General features: G+C 54.8%; 1 protein-coding gene across 1 annotated transcript in view; it reads right to left on the bottom strand.

The window, feature by feature from the left end:
- The window catches only part of MYH9 (myosin heavy chain 9), a 92,619-nt gene extending 75,051 nt beyond the window's left edge, over positions 1-17,568 (bottom strand). The window contains 1 exon segment of the mRNA XM_053895544.1: positions 17,360-17,568. The gene's annotated coding sequence lies outside the window, so the exon portion shown is untranslated.
- Between the last annotated feature and the right edge of the window lie 677 nt (positions 17,569-18,245).

Genomic DNA, 18,245 nt, shown 5'->3' with positions numbered 1-18,245 from the left:
ATGTAGCTCATTTCCCAGAATTTTGTGAAGAACTCGAGTTAAAGAGCTTGATCTTGCAAGGGACTCCATTTATAGGCTCGGCTGCAGTGGAGGAGGAGACTCAGCTCAGCTCAGACCTGTAGGCGGGAACCACACAAAGTCAGTACTGAAAGAGGCCCCCGGAGCATCTCACCCTGGAGTGCCAACATTTTTTTTTCTTAATTTCAACCCACGGTAAAAAAAAAAGTAAAATAAAATAAAGACTGTTTAGATAATAGATAATACACACAAACATGTCAAACGAAAAGCTTCATGAAACGATAGGTACATACTATTCACCTTGATTATTTCCCATTCGAGTCTATCTTATTTCATGTCTAAAACCCTGGTTGCCACCCGTGAAAGTAATTTCACGGCCCACCAATGAGGTCTCAGCCGACGGTCTATAAAACACCAATCTGACTCAACTGTCACTGGGTAGATGAGGTAGATGCTACCTCATCACTGGGTAGATGAGGCTTGGGCTGGTCCAGGGACTCCCCCGGACCACAAGTTGGGCCAAAGAGCAGCTCAAGTCCAAAGCCAAAGCAAGGCTCTGTGGATGGCAGCCGCCTCACATGACGTGTGTTGGGCATGTCGTGGCCTGCTGCTCCGTCACCTGATCGCGACAACCTCAATAAAGCCCTGGTAGCCATCCTGCCTCCCCACCCTCCCCCTTAAAAAAAAAAAAAAAAAAAAAAAGACTCCGAGGGAGCGCCCAGGTGGCTCAGGCGGCTGAACACCTGACTTCGGCTCAGGTCATGATCTCGCAGCGCAAGAGTTCGAGCCCCGCGTCGGGCTCTGGGCTGACGGCTCAGAGCCTGGAACCTGCTTCGGATTCTGTGTCTCCCTCTCTCTCTGCCCCTCCCCCGCTCACTCTGTCAATCTCTCTCAAAAATAAACATTAAAAATTTTTTAAATAAAAATGCAAATAAAACAATCAGAGGCTCAGGGAGACAAAGTGCGCTGCCTGATCTGGGCACTTCGGAAACATCCTTGGAGGACCCGAGCCCAGGGCGGGGAAGATGGCAAGGACGGAGTTTCCTCGGTGCAGCATCACAACAGATCCAATCCACTATGATCAGAACATCAGCCCTCCAAGCCCCAGCCCCATGCCGAAGAGACGCCCAAAAGTGACAGGAGAGGGACAGGTGGATGCAAGACAGATCAGATGGGAGAGGAAGGGCCACTGTCCTGCAGACATGAGCTCAGAGAAGCTACTCTCCCTGTTCTTACACCCGTGGGGTGGCATAACCTAACCCTAATGAACAGACCCTCGTGCCTGCAAATAGCCTGTGGATGGCTTGTTTACACGCACGTGCACGCGCGTGCACGACTCTATAAAACAGGAAACCCAACGTTCTCTCTGGATCGTTGGTTCTGAACGCTTTCGGCCAGTAAGGACCCCTTTGAGAATTGGCTGACAGCAGTGAACCTTTTGCCTACCACCTTAGGGGGCCCACCGAGACCCTCAAGTACAGTCCATGGACTTTTAGAAGCCCCCCCTCCCCCAAAAACACACACACACACACCCAGGTCCCCAGTTCCAATTTCAAAGGCAAAAGGACTCTGGAATGGCCTCCTTCTCCACCAAGGCGGCATGAACAAAGAATTGAGAGGATTCTTGTCCTTCGTTCCTCTCCAGAGGGGTAATGAGGATCTCACAAAAGAGGTCAGAGGGAGCAAAAGACAAACTCTGCAGTCAGGACAAGCCAACAGTGACCATTGTCGTGGGAAGTGAAGGACTCACGATAGTTGGGGCAGGAGGCCACTTCCCCTGGGCTGCTCCAGATCACCCTGAGCTGCAGAAACAAGAAATCCAAACCTGCACGCCGAACTGTCCCTCCTCCCTACACTGCCATCACTTGGGACTATTCTCAAGTGAGCCAGCAGGTGCCAGACCTGGGCACACAGGCTGCCTGGAGGACGGGGCCGAGCTTCCCAGAGAAACCAGGGTGGGCAGGCCGCATCCCAGAGCCTTTGTCCTCCCTGGGGGAAATCACCCAAGAACTAGTCGCAGAGTGGAGATAAAACCCGTGTATCTCCCACGCTACAGAGAAATTAGATTACTAGAGAAGGCTAATTAATCCCTCGAGGAGGCTGTGGTGATGCCCCCGTCTGAAAGGCTGGCCACCCCAGCTGTCCTTGAGCAAGGAGCCTGGCTGCAGCAATGACCTCACCACATCCTTCACCAGAAACCCGGCTGCTGATTATTTAACCACCCGCCAAGAACTGCCCCTTTGCCCAGGTCTGGTTCCAAAGGGGGCCAAGGCCGAGGCCGCACAGGAGAGAAGGAAGGAGCAGCGGCCCCCTGCTCTAGACAGCTGCCGGATTCGCACCGAACCCATCCCGCAGACATGTGCACACACACAAACCTGTATACACACAGGCAGGTGCACACAGACACGTGTGTGCACACTCCAGGGATGTGGGATCAGGGCCAAATGTGACACTTCTAGAGTCGGGCTGGCCTGGGGTGAGCGCGGGAGTCTCTACCCAGAGCTTGAGGGAATCTCTGAGAATGTTAGTTATTTTAAGGGGGGGGGGGGGGAGCGGTGCATAGAGCGAGAGAGGGAATCCCAAGCAGGCTCCATGCTGCCAGCACAGAACCCGACACAGGCCTCGAACCCACGCAACTGTGAGATCATGACCTGAACCGAAACCAAGAATTGGATGCTTAACCGACGAAGCCACCCAAGCGCCCTTCCGGGAATGTTATTTGAGTGCCCTGAACCTCGCTGTCTTCATCCGTAAACCGGGTGTCACCGGGCCCACGCCCCACAAATAAAACCCGCTAGCACTGAGTTCTGGGTGCTTTTCGTAGGAGAGCTTCCCCAGCCCACACAACCGCGAGGTACGTTCTTCTAGGAATCCGGTTCTGCAGATGAGGAAACTGAGGCCCAGAACGTCTAAGTGACTTGCTCAAGGGCATGCAGGTAGTAGCAGCTGGTGTCTGTGTCCCGGAAGTCTGACTAGCGGCCCTAGGGTTTTCGTGCCTGACCACTCGGCTCGCCCTCTGAGCACCTGGTGAGGCAGCAAACGTGTGAGGTCTGCAAAGACCAGACAGAATCATCAGGAAGGGGAAGGAGCCTCCGGTGACCCACGATCTGCCCGGTCACGCACCGCAGAGGTGGTCCTCCCGGCTGACGCCAAGCCCCTCGGTCAGAAGCGTTTCCCTGGCAAACTCCTCTTTAACCTGACTCCCCCCACCCCTCCCAGCTGTCCCCTTCGGAGCCAGGAATTCAAAGCGCCTGTAGTTGTCAGAGGCTTCCAACCACAAACCAATGCGGAATGTCCCCCGGTCCAGGAGCACAAAGGCTGCCTGGTAAAGCCCCGGAAGAGCTTTGAATCCTGCCCCTGATCTTTGCTCGGGTCCGCACAGAGGATCACATTCTTCAGATTCTTGTTTGAAAGCCAGAAGGGGGGGAGGGGGAGGGGCATCCACTATTTCAACTAAGGCTAATTAAAGCCCGCGACTCGTTTTAAAGGGGAAGAGGGCTGTCCTTTCCCAGCCTCCCTGTAATACACTGGTCTGCCCTGTGTGATACTGCACTAGTCTGCACCCGGGCGCTCTGCATCTTGGAAGGGTCCTCACTTTGAAGATGCCCGGGTTTCAGCACTAGTAAGTGGCAGAGCGGGGAGGCCGCCAGATCCCCAGCCTCGCCCTCGGAGGCCACTGTCCATTCCTTCTCTGACGCGAGGCTCGCGGTGCCGGCCAGAAAGTCAGCAGAACCAACTCCAGGTGGTTTGGACGAAGGAGTTGGAGCCGGTCGGAGGCGAGAAGTCACAACACTGATGGGGGCCTGTAAATGCCACCGAGCAATTAATCCCATAATGAGGCATTTTTAACGAGCACTGGGCGCGACACAGCCACCTCCAACTCGATCTGGCAAAAGGAGGAAACAGTTGGCGGGCGGCAGGCCCGGCTCTGGGCAGACGGCAGGTTGAGAGCAGGGCACTGTCGGCTGGCAGGCCGCTCGGGAGGCAGTGGCATTGGAAAGCTGCGGGAGAAAAGCTAGTTGCCCTGCAGGAACCGGGCTGACCTGACCTCACACACCTGGCCGCCCACCCCCACATGCTGCCCGCCGATGGGTCTCGGAGTGACAGGAGGGGCTGTATTTTACACCTGGGCCCATAAGCCAGCGGGGCGGCACCAGAACTCACTGCTTTAAGGCTGTGTGCAAAAGCGTGACCGGCCTCCCGACCCCAGGTTCATAAACATCCCCCCCCCCCCCAACTGGACTGTGTGAAGTGGGATGAGAAGGCAGGGGAGGCAACGAAAGCAGATACAGAAAATAATCGGGCATCAAGTCAACGTCGAGGAGCAGGGGAGGATCTGGGCTCTCTCACCCGCTACCTGGGGCCCGGCACTCAGGTTCTCTGGGTCTCAGCTTTTCCAGCTATAAAGCAGGAACATTTACACCGCCACCTTCATGGGACTGGGAGACTTGCACTGCATCAGCCTGAGCGTGACTTCAAACTTTATATCGAAAGCAAAAAAACTGATTAAAATAGGGTTTTGAAAATGGATAACAACTGATATTTTTAAAACAGACTGGCACTGCGCTGGACAAATTGTGTATAAACAGGGGCACCGGGCTGGCTCGGTCGGTGGAACGTGCAACTCTGGATCTCGGGGTCGTGAGTTCAAGCCTAGATACTTAAAAGATGTTTTTTAAATGTGCGTATCAATAAAACAGATAAACAACAGAGCCAAGCTTTACTGAGCATCATAATCCTCTATGGCGAGCGACTCTATTTACCTCATTCCACACATGAGGAAAACAGGCATGGAAAGGGGGCGTGGCTTGTCAAGGCCAAAGAGCTGGCAAGTGACAGAATCAGGATCAGGACCAAGGGTCTAACCCCAGAGCCCCCTGCCTGTTACGTAAGGACCAGACATAGACACACTGCAGTGGTTAAGACTGAGACCCCTCCTTCCACCCAAGCTGTTGCAGAGCTAAGCGGAGGTGCCGACGATAAACCGCACACCCCGCGTGAATATATATATTCCTGGTTCCTCAAGCTGACCTTACGTGCCCACCGAGGGCGAGGCATGGTACAAGGGTCTCAGGAGCAGCACCTCGAATGGGAGGAAGCAAGACCCAAAAGTAGGTCAGCCAGCACAGAGAAGTGCCGAGGGGAAGCATTATCGGGCAGCAACTCGGGTTTTAAGTTTAAATTCCCCGCACCGGCATTCTATTAAGTGATACCCGTCACTCGTGTAAAAACAGTGTTTATGGCTCATCAGAGGGGACAAGCCATCTCCAAGAATGACTGGTTGACAAGAACTGGGGGGGGGGGGGGGGGCGGGGCGGGATGCGATGACCCGGTGAGGAAGGCAGAGCAAGCTGGGAACAACCCGGTCCCTTCCACGAGCCCCCTGATACTTTGCAGTGGTCCTGGGCAGCAGAGAGGAGGAAGCAGGATACAAGGAAAAGGGGCTCTGGGGAACGAGGGACAGAAGGAAAGGGGATGGGGATTGACACCTACTGGGAGCCACCAGGAGCGGAGTTCACAGAAGGGTTGGTGAGGCACTCAAAGGACACTGAGATTAGCCACACTTTACAGAGGAGGAACCTGGGGCTCAAAGCACTTAAATAAACTGGGGAGATCAAGAAAAGCCCCTCACACCTGGAAGAATAGGAAGAATGCTGCTGGATTATTAGAGAGCCCCCCCCCCCCACTGACAACCACACCCACTCCCTTCTGCCATTATGGACAGACTTGGGTCCCACACCCCCCCAAATTCACCCATTGAGGCTCTAACCCCCAGGACCTCCAGATGTGACTGTGTTTGACAACGGGCCCTTAGGTGAGGAAGTAACAATGAGAGCATCAAGGTGGCCTCCCCCATCTGACTGGTGTCCCTGGACGAGGAGGAAGGCAGGAGACACCATGGATGGGAGCACACAGAAGACAGCCGTCTGTAAAGCAGGGAGCGAGCCCTCAGGAGATCTGGGCTGCCAGAGGCGCCTTGCTCGTGGACTCCCAGCCTCCAGAGCTGTGAGAGACAAACCCCTCTGGTCGAAGCCAGCCCACCCGGGGGACCCCGTCCATGCCCTTGTCTGACCACTGCGGTCCACCATCCTGACCTGCCACGGCGAGCCTGTATGCCCGGCCGCCGTCTGCTTTGCCACTCGAGAGTGTAAGCTACAGACCTGGGTCGTAAACCAGTCATGCCTCCCGGGCCCCTACGCAGGCTCCACCTCACCACCAGCAAATCTAACGAACAAATAAACCGAGTGAAAATGGGATGGAAACCCAGCTGCTACCTCTGGAGTCACCCGCTCCCTGGCCCACGGTCCACCACCGACTCCTGCTTTATCGAACTCTCTTAGTCCCTGTTCCCACCTCCAATACAGGAGCTGGCCCATAATTACAGATGGTATAAATTCCAAGATAATCTCCAGCTTGTAATCACCACCAAACAGAAGTGTCAACAAAGTGACAGGAGATAATCTACCAAGTGCTGAAATGCCCGGCTTACGTTTGATTCTTATTAGCAATTTTCAGTCAATACGTAAAAAAAAATAAAGTTTGGTTCGGTTTTGGGGTTTTTTTTGAGTGTGTGTGTTCAATGGGTGGCACTGAGGACAGTGACAGAAACTCTCCTGGTCAAACGTCACCCCTGGGCAGCGTGGTACTGACCCAGATCTGCCCGCAGGCTGCAGAGGGGGCTGGCGTTGGTGGACAAAGCCTGAAACGTGAACGGGGCCCGGAAGTGTCCCAGCGACCACATCTGGGGCTGCCCCTACCCTCTTACTCCCTCGCAGGGCGGGGTTGACAAGCTCCTTTCGGAACAGCAAAGGACTTGTCTCCTGCTCTCTAGGAAGACGGTGGGATTCAGGGTAGGCTCCCTCGAGCCAGGAGCTGCGGGGACAGGACAGTGCAGGGCAGGGAGAACAAAGAAAGGAACACCTGCAGGAAGCCAGTGATGTGGAATGAAAGAAAATACTAGAACAAAGCCACTGCATTCCTTTCTAGACCCTTGGCCACCCATCCTCTCCCCTCATGCCCAGCCCAGGCCCAAATGACTCCCTTACCATTGTAAACATCTATCTACTCCAAAGCAGCCACTAAGATTCTGAAACTTTCTCTCCACAACAAAACTAAAGTGTTGCAACTTGCTGCTACAATCCTGAATCTTCCCTGGGCAGTAACCTCAGCAGAGCCCAGCGGCCTGCCAGCCGCTTTGGGACCTTTCAGAGACCATCCCTGCCCATCCCGTGCTGTCCCTTACCTAGGTACAGAGAGGTCTCTCGGTAGGGCCAGGGGGCGATTTCCCCAGGGGACAAGGGCCCCTCGGAAACTTCCTCCCAGGGTGTTTGTTTTCTGGCCCAGGCCCACGAAGCTGGGGGTGGGTGGGGGTGCAGGAGCTGGAGATCTAACTCCAAAGAGCCCAGAAAGATCTCCCAGGTCCTTGCTCCTAAGCTGTCTCACCACTGAAGACACAGCGGTCTTCCATCAACTCAAATTGGGTGCTCAAGCCGCCATTTTCTCCTAGGCTCACCTCTAACACAACCCACAACACCAGAGTAAAGTGCTTTTTCCTGGAGTCTAGACCTGAGCCCCTTGAGGGCAGGGCCTGTGATGCCTCATTCGGCTACAGCCCAGCCACGTAGCAGTTTCTTGCCCTAGAACAGATGCTCAGGATGTATTTGCTGAATGAATCTCAAGAGTCACTAAAACCCATGGAACTTTCTGGCAATGGAAATAATGGTTCTTCCCCTTTGTGGACCATAACACAGCCACTAAGATAATAATTGTGGAGACTGTTGCGACACAGGAAACTTTATGTTGCAGTGCTGGGTGAGTCAGAGCACACAGTATCTGTTCTGCTCACAGGTTTGTACAACGGGCATGTGTGTGGACAGGAAACCCAGAAAGACGCAAACCGTGGACGGGCTGAGGGGCAAATCTGCTTCTTGTCAGCTTTGTTATTATATTGTTTTGCTATAAACAACACTCCCCTTTTTACTTTAAAAAGCAAACTAATTCCAGTAACAATTACGTCTCTCTCAACACTCTGTGAAAAATCGCACCCCCGGCCCTTCAGCTGGGAACAGCGTGCTGACCACAGAACCAGAGGGCACAGGCAGAACTCCCACCCGGAGGCTAAGGACCTGGGAAGGGAATCCTGCACTCCCACGTTTCCCAGGGAATGGCACAGGGAACTAGACTTTAATGGGCCATATGGGCTACGCAGGGGGCTGAGAGAGGGGCTGGGGCCCGGCGCTCCTCAAGACGAGAGGAAATCTAGCGCCTGGACAACAAAGCTCCCTGGACACATTCCAGGCCACATCCCTACCTGCAATGGGCTGGGATGCCCCCTCCTCCTGGAAGCCTGCCCAGAGCCCCCTGGGCCCTCTCCCCTGGGACAACTGTCAGCTCCTGGAAACAAGGGCCCCACTTCCTTCACCTCTGCAGTCCCAGCACCACCCAGCCCAGTGCCTAGCATATAGAGTAAGCTCTGAGGCATGACAACGGCACAATGAGGGGCAGATAAACGAATTAAGGAAAGAAAAAATGCATGTTTGGGGCGCCTGGGTGGCTTGGTCGGTTAAGCATCCGACTTCGGCTCAGGTCACGATCTCACGGTCTGTGAGTTCGACCCCCGCCTCGGGCTCTGTGCTGACAGCTCAGAGCCTGGAGCCTGTTTCAGATTCTGTGTCTCTCTCTCTCTCTGACCCTCCCCCGTCCATGCTCTGTCTCTCTCTGTCTCAAAAATAAATAAACGTTTAAAAAAAAAATGCATGTTTGCAAGTGGGCTGAGGCCAAGAAGAGCCCACTAGTCAAGATGGCTGGCTCCCCAGTGAAGACCAGCCAGGGCCCAGCCAACAGCAGCCAGGACTTATGCTGCCATGGTCTGTCACCTGCCCTCCCTTAGGACCAACCACACACATCTGAGGAATGGCGAGTTGAGGCTAAAGGTGATGTCAGTAGCCAAGGCAACGCTAGGGATCCAGCAACCTTGCTCTGAGTAGACAATCGCACCCACGGGACGGAGGCCCCCTTCTGCAGCAGCCCAAACCTCTGCTCCTTTCATGAATTTTTGGCCACCTGTGCAAGAGCAGTTCTTAGGGAGCAGCCCACCCTCAAGTGAGGAAACACAAGTTCAGGGGTGAAGGTCACACAGGGGTCTGGTGTCAGAGTGCCAGAATCTGAATACCTGCTCAGTCTCCTCATCTGTAAAATGGGGGTAATTTCTTATCTCTTGAGACTGGGGTAAAAAATTAAATGAGATAATTCATGTAAAAGCACCAGCCCTGTGCCTGGTACACAGACATGACGAGTCTCTCCCCCAGGGTCCCAACTCCCCGTTAGAGGGTAAGGCCGCTGAGGACGGAGCTGGGCTCTCTGCCCTCCACCTCTACTGAAGCCCCACCGAGCCCAGCACGATGCAGGCCATGCAGCAGGAGCCCCAGGGGTCTTCGGACGACGGAGATTTGCCGAAGAAATTTGGGGTCAATACCGTCAATACCCAAGAGCTGGTCTTAAATATTAAAAATAGACAAAAACTTTAAGATGACTCCCAGCCACCACTTTTCTTAGCCCGGAGATTTCCAGACAAGTGCCTGGCACCCATGCTTTGTAAAGTGGAGAGAGCAGTGAGTGGTATTTTAAAGCCGTGGCTGCCTGGACCTCCTCGTCCCAGGCTTACAGGCAAAGTCACCAGCGAGCCCTGAACTCCACTGTGTTAACCAGGAGCCGCCTCTGTGCCAGGCACGAGGTGACTTATGGATCCAGACTTGAGGAAAGACTGCCTCTGACCTCCAGGTCCTCAGTCCGGTGGGTTCCAGGATCTTCTCCCCCATCCCAGACCAGTTAGATTAAGTCACCCCCAACCAGTTCCAATGCCTGTCTTTATGTTTATCAGACAGGAAGCTCCTTCTCCAGCCCAGTGACTTCATGCAAAACACAGGAAGTGCAGTGGCTTTTGAACACAGGCAACTCTAAATAAAGGGGCCTCTCCTGCTTTTATAACGCCCTTTTTAAAAAATGCTGAACCCAGCTAAGATCCCTAACCCAGCTCAGATCCATGTGCCAAGATGAACTGTACTGTGTGGTAAGAAGGCTGCAAAGGTTGAGACCCTGAAAACCTCAGCATCCGACCCAGGAGATCTTCTGGCAGGTTCCTCAGCCTTCTTCACCTTCACATTTTGTTATCGAGGGACAGACTTGTCAGACACATTTAAAATCTTTAAAATCTGACCACACATCTCCTACTGCCCACGGAGGACAGATGATATTGGTGAGACCATGAAAAAGGAGGAAGAAGGAAGGGGAAGGAAAGAACTGGACCAGTTCACTTATCTTTACATGTAATTACAAGCCTGAAAAAAACAGGCATCTCCGTGTTGCAGGTGGGGAAACTGAGGCCGCAGTCTAACAGCTGGAGCACAGGCGGGGGTCTGGTCCCAGCTCTGCCTGATCCCAAAGCCCTTGTTTTGCTCCCTCCACCACGGGCTTCTACTGAAAAGACAAGAAACCGATCAGCTCAGTGCTTAAATGACTAGAAATGACTAGAAATGAGGACCTGCGAACAGGCAGTGGAGAGCCAGTGTGGCCGTCCGAATGGCCCACCCTGCGGCCTGGCACTCCCCCATGTGAAATATTGATTTCTGGGCCGTGCAAGCTTTCAGCTGAAGGGGCCCTGTCCAGCTGGAAGAAGTTCAGAGAAACCGAGAACACTTCCCACCCGATTTCTTAACCATAGTGCCCCTCCCCACCAGAAGAAAAGGATGAAGGGTGTGGAAGAATAAACTCCTGAGGACAGATTAAAGGGGCTAAGTGTGTGTTCCTTGGCTAAACAGTGCATAAAGGCCAAGAAAGGGAAGATAACACTTTGAAAACACTCTTAAAGGAGGCTAAGTGATTCTGAGGGAAACCAGGAGCCAAAGCTTCCCACCGCCTTGCAAGAAAGAGCTGGGGTAAATCGCTCCCCCCTCTAGTGGGGGTGGGGGGTGGAGGTGGGGTGACTGTCCATCCAGCTCAGACACTCTTTAATTCTAGGTAAATTCAGCAGGGAGGGTTTTATTGCTGTTCATTTTCCTTTGGGGCAGGGCGACACTGGGAATTACAGTTCAAGTGAAAAGGGAGAAGTCTTGAAGGTGATAAGTTCCCAAAATGGGAATGTCCACGGAGGTGAGAGAAAGCTCCCCGGGGTGGGGGGCCTGTTCTTCTGGGAAAGAAGGACTGTAAGGACCTGTGAGGACCTTAGAGGCACCAAGGAAGCAAGTGAGGGCTGGGGAGACAAGCTACACCTTCCTCTTCCCTCCAGGCCGCAGCCCAACCTGCCTCAGCAGGAAGCCACACCCTTTGGTGGCAACTTCCGGAAGGCCCAGCAAGGCGAGGCTCCCTCAGCCAGAGGGGAGGGTTCCTGGTGGAGAGACTGGAGGTGAAGAGAGCCGCTGAAGGCCGCTGCAGACACTCCCCAGAAGGCCTCGCCCTCAGCCAAAGGCCATCAGAGAGCCTCCCCTGGGCCCACCTGCCCCAGGCGTGTGCTGTGTCCCATTCTGGGTGCTGAATCACCTAGAGGGCAGAATGGGGCCTGAGAAATGCCAACAGAAGCCCTCCTAAGTTACTTTTTAAAAGGACACACATCAGGTGCAAGAGGGCAGCTCCCCTCAGGCTTCCCAAATGTACGGTGGGGAGGTGGGGAAGTGGGGAGGTGGGGAGGTAGGGACTGGGGCGGGGGAGATCCCAGCCAGCCTCCAGCCTTCAAACCATCTGCCATGTGGTGGCAGGCCCACTTTAGACCCAGGCTCATTCTGTGTGCTCATGTGTGACTCATGCCATTCCTCCAGGAGGCCCAGAGGCTGCCTGGCAGGGACACAGGCCTGTCCGAGACCCCGATGGGGGGTCTTCGGCTGGCTGCGCCACAGGAAAAAAAAAAGCCAACTCAGCGGTGAGCAGAGCTGGTGGCTTCTCCAGTACCCACGTCATCCAAGGCTAAGACAGTCTCTCTTGAGAAGGGGATCAGGGCCCTCCAATTCAAAACACCCCTTTTGATCACATTTTCTCAAGAATTTGGGCTTTTCCAGTTATTAATGCATTAAAAACCCAGAAGTCTGAGGGACAACTGGGGACAGCGTGGGAAGGGGAACGCTAGTGGCTGCAGTGACTCCAACTTTAAAAAAGAAGAGGGGCGCCTGGGTGGCTCAGTCGGTTAAGCGTCCGACTTCAGCTCAGGTCATGATCTCGCGGTGCGTGAGTTCGAGCCCCGCGTCGGGCTCTGGGCTGATGGCTCAGAGCCTGGAGCCTGCTTCTGATTCTGTGTCTCCCTCTCTCTCTGACCCTCCCCCGTTCATGCTCTGTCTCTCTCTGTCTCAAAAATAAATAAACTTAAAAAAAATTAAAAAAAATAAAAAAGAAAAAAGAAGAGAATCTGGGGGGCGCCTGGGTGGCTCGGTCAGTTCAGCATCCGACTTCGTCCGGCTCAGGTCATGATCTCATGGCTTCTGAGTTCAAGCCCCGTGTTGGGCTCTGTGCTGACAGCTCAGAGCCTGGAGCCTGCTTCGGATTCTGTGTCTCCCTCTCTCTCTGCCCCTCCCCTCCCTCTCTCTCTCTCTCAAAAAGAAATATAAAAAACTTAAAAAAAGAAGAAAATCCAAGTGAATAAAGGTCTGGTTTCGCCCAATGGTCAGAGTGGGCTCCCCAGGAAAGAACCACGTGTGATGTGGAGCCAGGGGAATCATGGGAAGCCCGGCAAAAGGGTATCCCCCAAATACTTTCCAGACACACACTGCGAGCTTCCTTTTCTCATACGAAGAAAAAGCCATCATCTATCATTTCCCAGCACACGAGGGAGTGGATCAGAATAGGCGTTCGTTTGAGGGGTTACTCTGGCAATATGACATCACGGGGGAAGAAAACAGGACCCAAAATGTTCCAGCCATGAGAGCAAGCCATTGCATTTCTAGGATCCTTCCTCCTTCCGTGCACACAATAGACACTCAATATGAAATTTGGAGTCTAAAGCAATGCACTTTGAAGCGGAAACCTACAAGAATGGCCAGAAGATCCCCTTATATTGACACGTAATAAAACCCAAAAGCCATTTACTGAAGAGTAATGCTCATTTCCTGGGCCTCCTTCCCTTTCTGGAGGCAGCCACTATTGCCAGCATCTCAGAATCTTTCCATGCAGAGCCCAAGTGACATACTATGTTTCCCCCCCCCCAAAAAAAAAAAAAAAAAAAAAAAGGAGCACCATATATCCTGCTATGCACCTAGTTTTTCCCATTTGCAACGTATCTTGGAGAGCACGCCCTGTGACTACGTACAGATCAGCCTCATTCTTCTAAGGGCGACAAGGATCCCCACTGTGCCATGATTAATTGACCCTTTTGATGGACAGTTTGCTTCCTTCTTCTTCTTCTTTTTTTTTTTAATGACAATACTGTAAAGAATATGCTCCGACATTTCCTTTTGCATATTTGAGTTTTTCTGTGGGTTGAGCTCCTGGAAATTAGTCAGAGGGACTATGCTTTGCAGACACTGCCAAAGTACTTTTAAAAAGAGGGTTGTTAAAACTTACACTCCCATCAGTAGGGCATGAGGCTGTGCTCTAAACACTTGGGGCATCTCCGAGAAATTAAGATTACTGAATCTTCCAGTTTCCCAGGCACTCTTGTGTTTCATAGGTGGGCACATAAACTGGCATGATGTCTTTGTAGGATGTTAGGGCCCTTTCTATCAAAATCAAGTTTTCCTCCGACCAGAGCCAGAAGGCAGATCTCAAGGCCCTTGAGTCCTGTGCTCTCTCCATGTCACCTCTTGGCTGTACCCTAGACTTCCTAGATCACAAGAAACCATGTTTTAGAACAAAAATCGCAGATGGTTTACACACCTTGTGCCTGGGCCAGAGTCCTGAAACCAGGCTACGCAGCACAAGCTCATTACCAAGGGCATCCAAAAGCATCAGCGGGTAGGTCCCAGACCCACCTGGGCTTTACAGTCCACAAGGTGCGCGCATGCACGCGCGCGCGCGCACACACACACACACACACACACACACACACACACACACACTTTTAGAAAGCAGGAAGAGCACTGAGCAGGAAGGAGCCAGGAAAACCATCTACCCTTCCCTTCCTTGTTTCCTCACCTGAGGACCCAGGGAGGTGAGACCGGCCGTTTACATATTTTTTTAAAAAACTTAAATAGCCACTATGTATGAGGCCCTTTACACACCTTATTTCTTTTAGTTCTCACATCTAGTCCTTCAGGGTAGGTACTCATTCCCATATTACAGATAAGGACACTGAGACGCAGGGAGGTTATGCGACTTGCCCAAGGTCATAAACCTAATTAAATGGCAGGGTGAGGATCTGAACTCTGCCTAGCTCCAAAGCTCACGCCCCCACTCTTCCCAGATCTAAGAATGGGACTCTGTAAGCCACAGGAGCACCACCACTCCCCAGGGGGCAGCCGGGACTCCGTTCTGTTGTCACCAGAGGCCTTGAGCCCAGAAGTTCAGCGCGCCAAGGGTTAAGGCGGAGAGGCAGTGACTCTCTGGGGCTGCACAAAGGGAAAATGCACTTCCTGCCCCTGCGGGCAGAGATGCTGTTTTATGCTCAGCAAATTAGGACGTTTGTTTAATTAAGACGACACACAGATTTTGTTATTCTAAATATTTTTGGAACATGATGCTGGGGAGGAAGCTGTCAAGGCATGGATTTTTTTTTTTTTCCCCTTTGCTTTGGGTTTCTTTCTCCCCCTTCAAGAGAAGGGTAAGGCCAGGCTCAGGGGAAAACAACAGCCAACCCCTCCTCTCCTTTTGAAATAAAGATGTCAAGCTGGTAAGGGCTGTCTTAAGCACTTTATTGAAGGATTAGCTAGAAGAGGAAGTGAAGAAAACACAGCTAGTCTGGTTTCTAGCAATACCCTACCAGGCCGCACAACAATGCTGCATTTTCTGAGTGTGCTTTGCTCCTTCGAAAAAGCTAACAGATCCTTGTTTTGTTTTTTCTGGAGCAAGAACAGGCAAGAGGCAGCCTGTGATTCACATGCGTCCTTCATCCTGCAAGAGGGAAGTTCTCCTATCTCCAACCCCTTAGGTTAAAGAGTTTAAAATTAAAAAACAAAAACAAAAACAAAAACAAAACAAACAGAAAGCCAGGACCCTGATCCTCTCTCTCCTGGACCTTCATGTGCCCCCCAGGTAAGCAGCCCCACAGAATGTCCCTCTCCAGCTGCCCTTCCCAGAACAGAGCCTGCCAATCAATCCAGGCACCTGGATCTGCCCAGAGCATTTTGGTGTCACCCTGCAGCCAAGTGGGGGGCACAGTGACTCTCAAATTACACTAAGCAATCTCTTGATTGCTCAATTACGCACTAATAGGAGGCCTCGCTTTCCAACACTGAGGGCTTGCCTCAGTTTGCCCAGCCTGCAGCCCTGCAGCGGGCTCCCTCTTCCGGGGCCAGCCTCCCTCCTTGTCCCCCTAGCTCCAGACAGAAGTGCTCCCTCTTGGAATTCCTCGAATCCTTTGTCTCTGGTGTGCTCGGGACACTCATCACAGGCTGCCTTTGTATTTCAGTCATTCAGATGCTATTTCCCCTTGAGGACTGTAAACCCCTGGAGGGCAGAGGTCTCCTCCAAGAGCCTCTGGGATGTCAGCAGAGTGGACTGGCTCCTTTCTCCTAGTCCCCATGACTCACAGTACCTTTCTGAGGGCCATGTCATCTACAGATTTGTCTCGGCTCTCCCTAAGTGCCCGAGGGCAGGGGCCAGGTCTTACTCAACCTCACACCCCCCACCACCTGGCAGAGTCCTTGGCACACAGCAGGCAGTTAAATATTTGCTCAATTACACATCTATGTACCCTCCCCCATGCATCTAGCAGCCTTGTATATAAACTGACTAATATTAATCGGGTGATTGTCTAAACAGGCCTTAAAGCAACCTCCCTCCTTACCAAAAGGGGAATAAACCACCAGGTGAGGTTATGAGGCAGGTATCGGAGGAGTCAGAAATGGCCACAGTGTTGCAGGAAGGAGCTGCTGCTCTCTTCCCCTTCAACAGTTACTCAACAGTTACTCTGAAATCCTGTTAAACCCAGAAAAGGATGCAGTGAACCGAGAAGCTGCCGGGCCTCTCAACTGCCCAGCAAAGAGAGCCGCCTGTCTCCACGACCTGCCAAGACCTGGGATTTCCCGGGAATCTTTCTCCCCACACCGGTTGGGTGGGGCCACAGACTGCAGCTGGGCCCTCACCCTGCCCCCAAATCCAGGCAGCCGGCCACCTTGTCCGGGAATTTGTTATAAACGACTGGGCTCTCTGCAGGGATGCGGGGGTGCAGTCTGCCCCCCACCCCCGCCGTGGCCCCTGGACAGGGTGGAGTGAGGCCCCCAGTACAGAGAAGTGGGGGAGGGAGGGCAAAGACCCCGACTCTTGGCCCAAGCAGGGACGATGCAATAGCCCCGGGCCGGTCCTAAAGGCGTAGGGCCCGGCTCCCCGCCCCCGCCCGCGTGGGGCGGCCCCCAGGTGCGGTGGAATCAGGTGCGCTCCCGGGCGGGCGCAGATGGCTGCGGGCATTCCTGGGCCTTTCTCTCCGGGGGTAGCGGAAGTCAGCAGCCAACGGCTGAGGGGCTGTAGAGGAGGGGGGTAGTCTTTCCTGCCTCGTCCGGCCCCCGCAGATCCGCGGTGCCCACGCACCCGCCCGCACCTCTCCCGGTCCCCCTCCTCCGCCCGAACGATCGCAGCCGGGCGAATGAGGAAGTCGGGAGCGGAGGGCGGAAACTGAGCCGAGCGCAATGTCTACAGCAGGACAGTCCGAGTCTGACTCAGGAGGACGCCCTGACAGCTGCCAAACGGTCCCCGCCTGCCCGTTACCTCCGTGGCGAGAACGCCTGGAAAACTTCCAAAGGAGCCGCTGCCCCAAGCCCCCCAGCTCGGCTCACCCGTCCGGGTCCAGGGACAGCGGCTCCCCGGAAGGGGTTAAAAAGTTTGCCCAACTCGGGCACTTGGCGAGGCGAGGGCGGGGCGCGTGCCCCGGCGGCAGGGGGAGGTCGAGGCTCCCGGTGCCCCGCCGGGGCAGTGCGCCTGGCAGGGGGAGGGGCGGAGGGTTTCCGGGGAGCGCCGGCCCCGCAGCCTTCCCGGCTCCCGAGGCCTCGCCTCCAGCGGCGCCGTCCCCGAGCGTCGCGCAGGGGTCCCGGGGCCCCTCCCGGAAGGATGCGGTGCCCCGGCCGGGCCCCGCGGCGTTCGCGCCCGCTCGCGCCGGTCGCCGGCCGCGCGGAGGCCGAGAGCCACACGTCGGCCCGCTGGCCCCAGACGCCGCGCGTCCCGTCGCCACCGCCCCCGCCCGGGGCGGGACCGGCCGGTGGGGCTCGCTCACCTGAACCTGGATCTGCGCCGGGGAACGGGCGCTGCTTCTCCCGAAAGGGCTTTCTCGAGCGCTCGGGCGACGGCGGGGGTGGGGGGCGAGCGCGCGAGGCGGGAGCTGCAGGAGGTCAGTCTCGCTCAGCCTTCCGTACCCTTCCCGGGAACCGCGGTGATCTGCGCGCCTCACCGCACCCAGCTCGGCTCCTCGCCGCCTTCCCGCCCCGCCCTAGCAGCCGCCCGCCTATTCCAGCCCGGCGCCGGCTCCGGGGCGGAGCCTGGAGCACGACTCCGCCCCCTGAGCTGCGTCGCCCACTCCAGTGCGACCTCGGTTATGATGGACAGACACCTTGGCCCGTGGGAAGCGGGTGAGAGGAGCCTCTGAGACCAAAGGCGTGGTTATTCAGCCTCCTCACCCGTCCCCACCGCCGCCCGCTCCACCTTCCTCCGCGCTTCCTAGGCGGGAGCCCCGCCCCCTAGGGCGGGCCCGACGAACAGCCAGGTTCCAGGGGGGGGGATAGACACAGAGAGAGTCCAATCAGGAGGAGGAGGCTCGCAGAGGGCTCGGGCAGGGATTTTGGTGCATTGCCGCGGCCGGGCGAGGCAGGGCGGGAGCCGGCTGGGGAGGTCCCGGACTCTGACACCCCGCCCCTCGAGCTGTTTTCCCGGTCCCGTGCCCTCCTACCAGAAGAACAGATATTAAGTACCATATATGGGAAAAGTGCTATTTTACATAATTATGGTGGCGTGGGGGGTGGGGGGGTGGGGGCGGGCGTGGACTCAGCCCGGGATCCGCTGCGGGCGCCCTGAGTTCGATTCCTGACCCTGTCTTTAGACCCCGCTGCGGTCTTCTGGCCTCCGGATCTCGGCTCAGACAGGTTCTTGGGGTGCACTTCCAGGCC

Source organism: Panthera pardus, unplaced genomic scaffold, assembly GCF_024362965.1.
Source record: "Panthera pardus isolate Hobbes unplaced genomic scaffold, ASM2436296v1 HiC_scaffold_6, whole genome shotgun sequence".
Lineage (NCBI taxonomy): Eukaryota > Metazoa > Chordata > Mammalia > Carnivora > Felidae > Panthera > Panthera pardus.
Note: the sequence above shows the minus strand (reverse complement) of the source record. Positions and strands in the feature narration are given on the sequence as shown.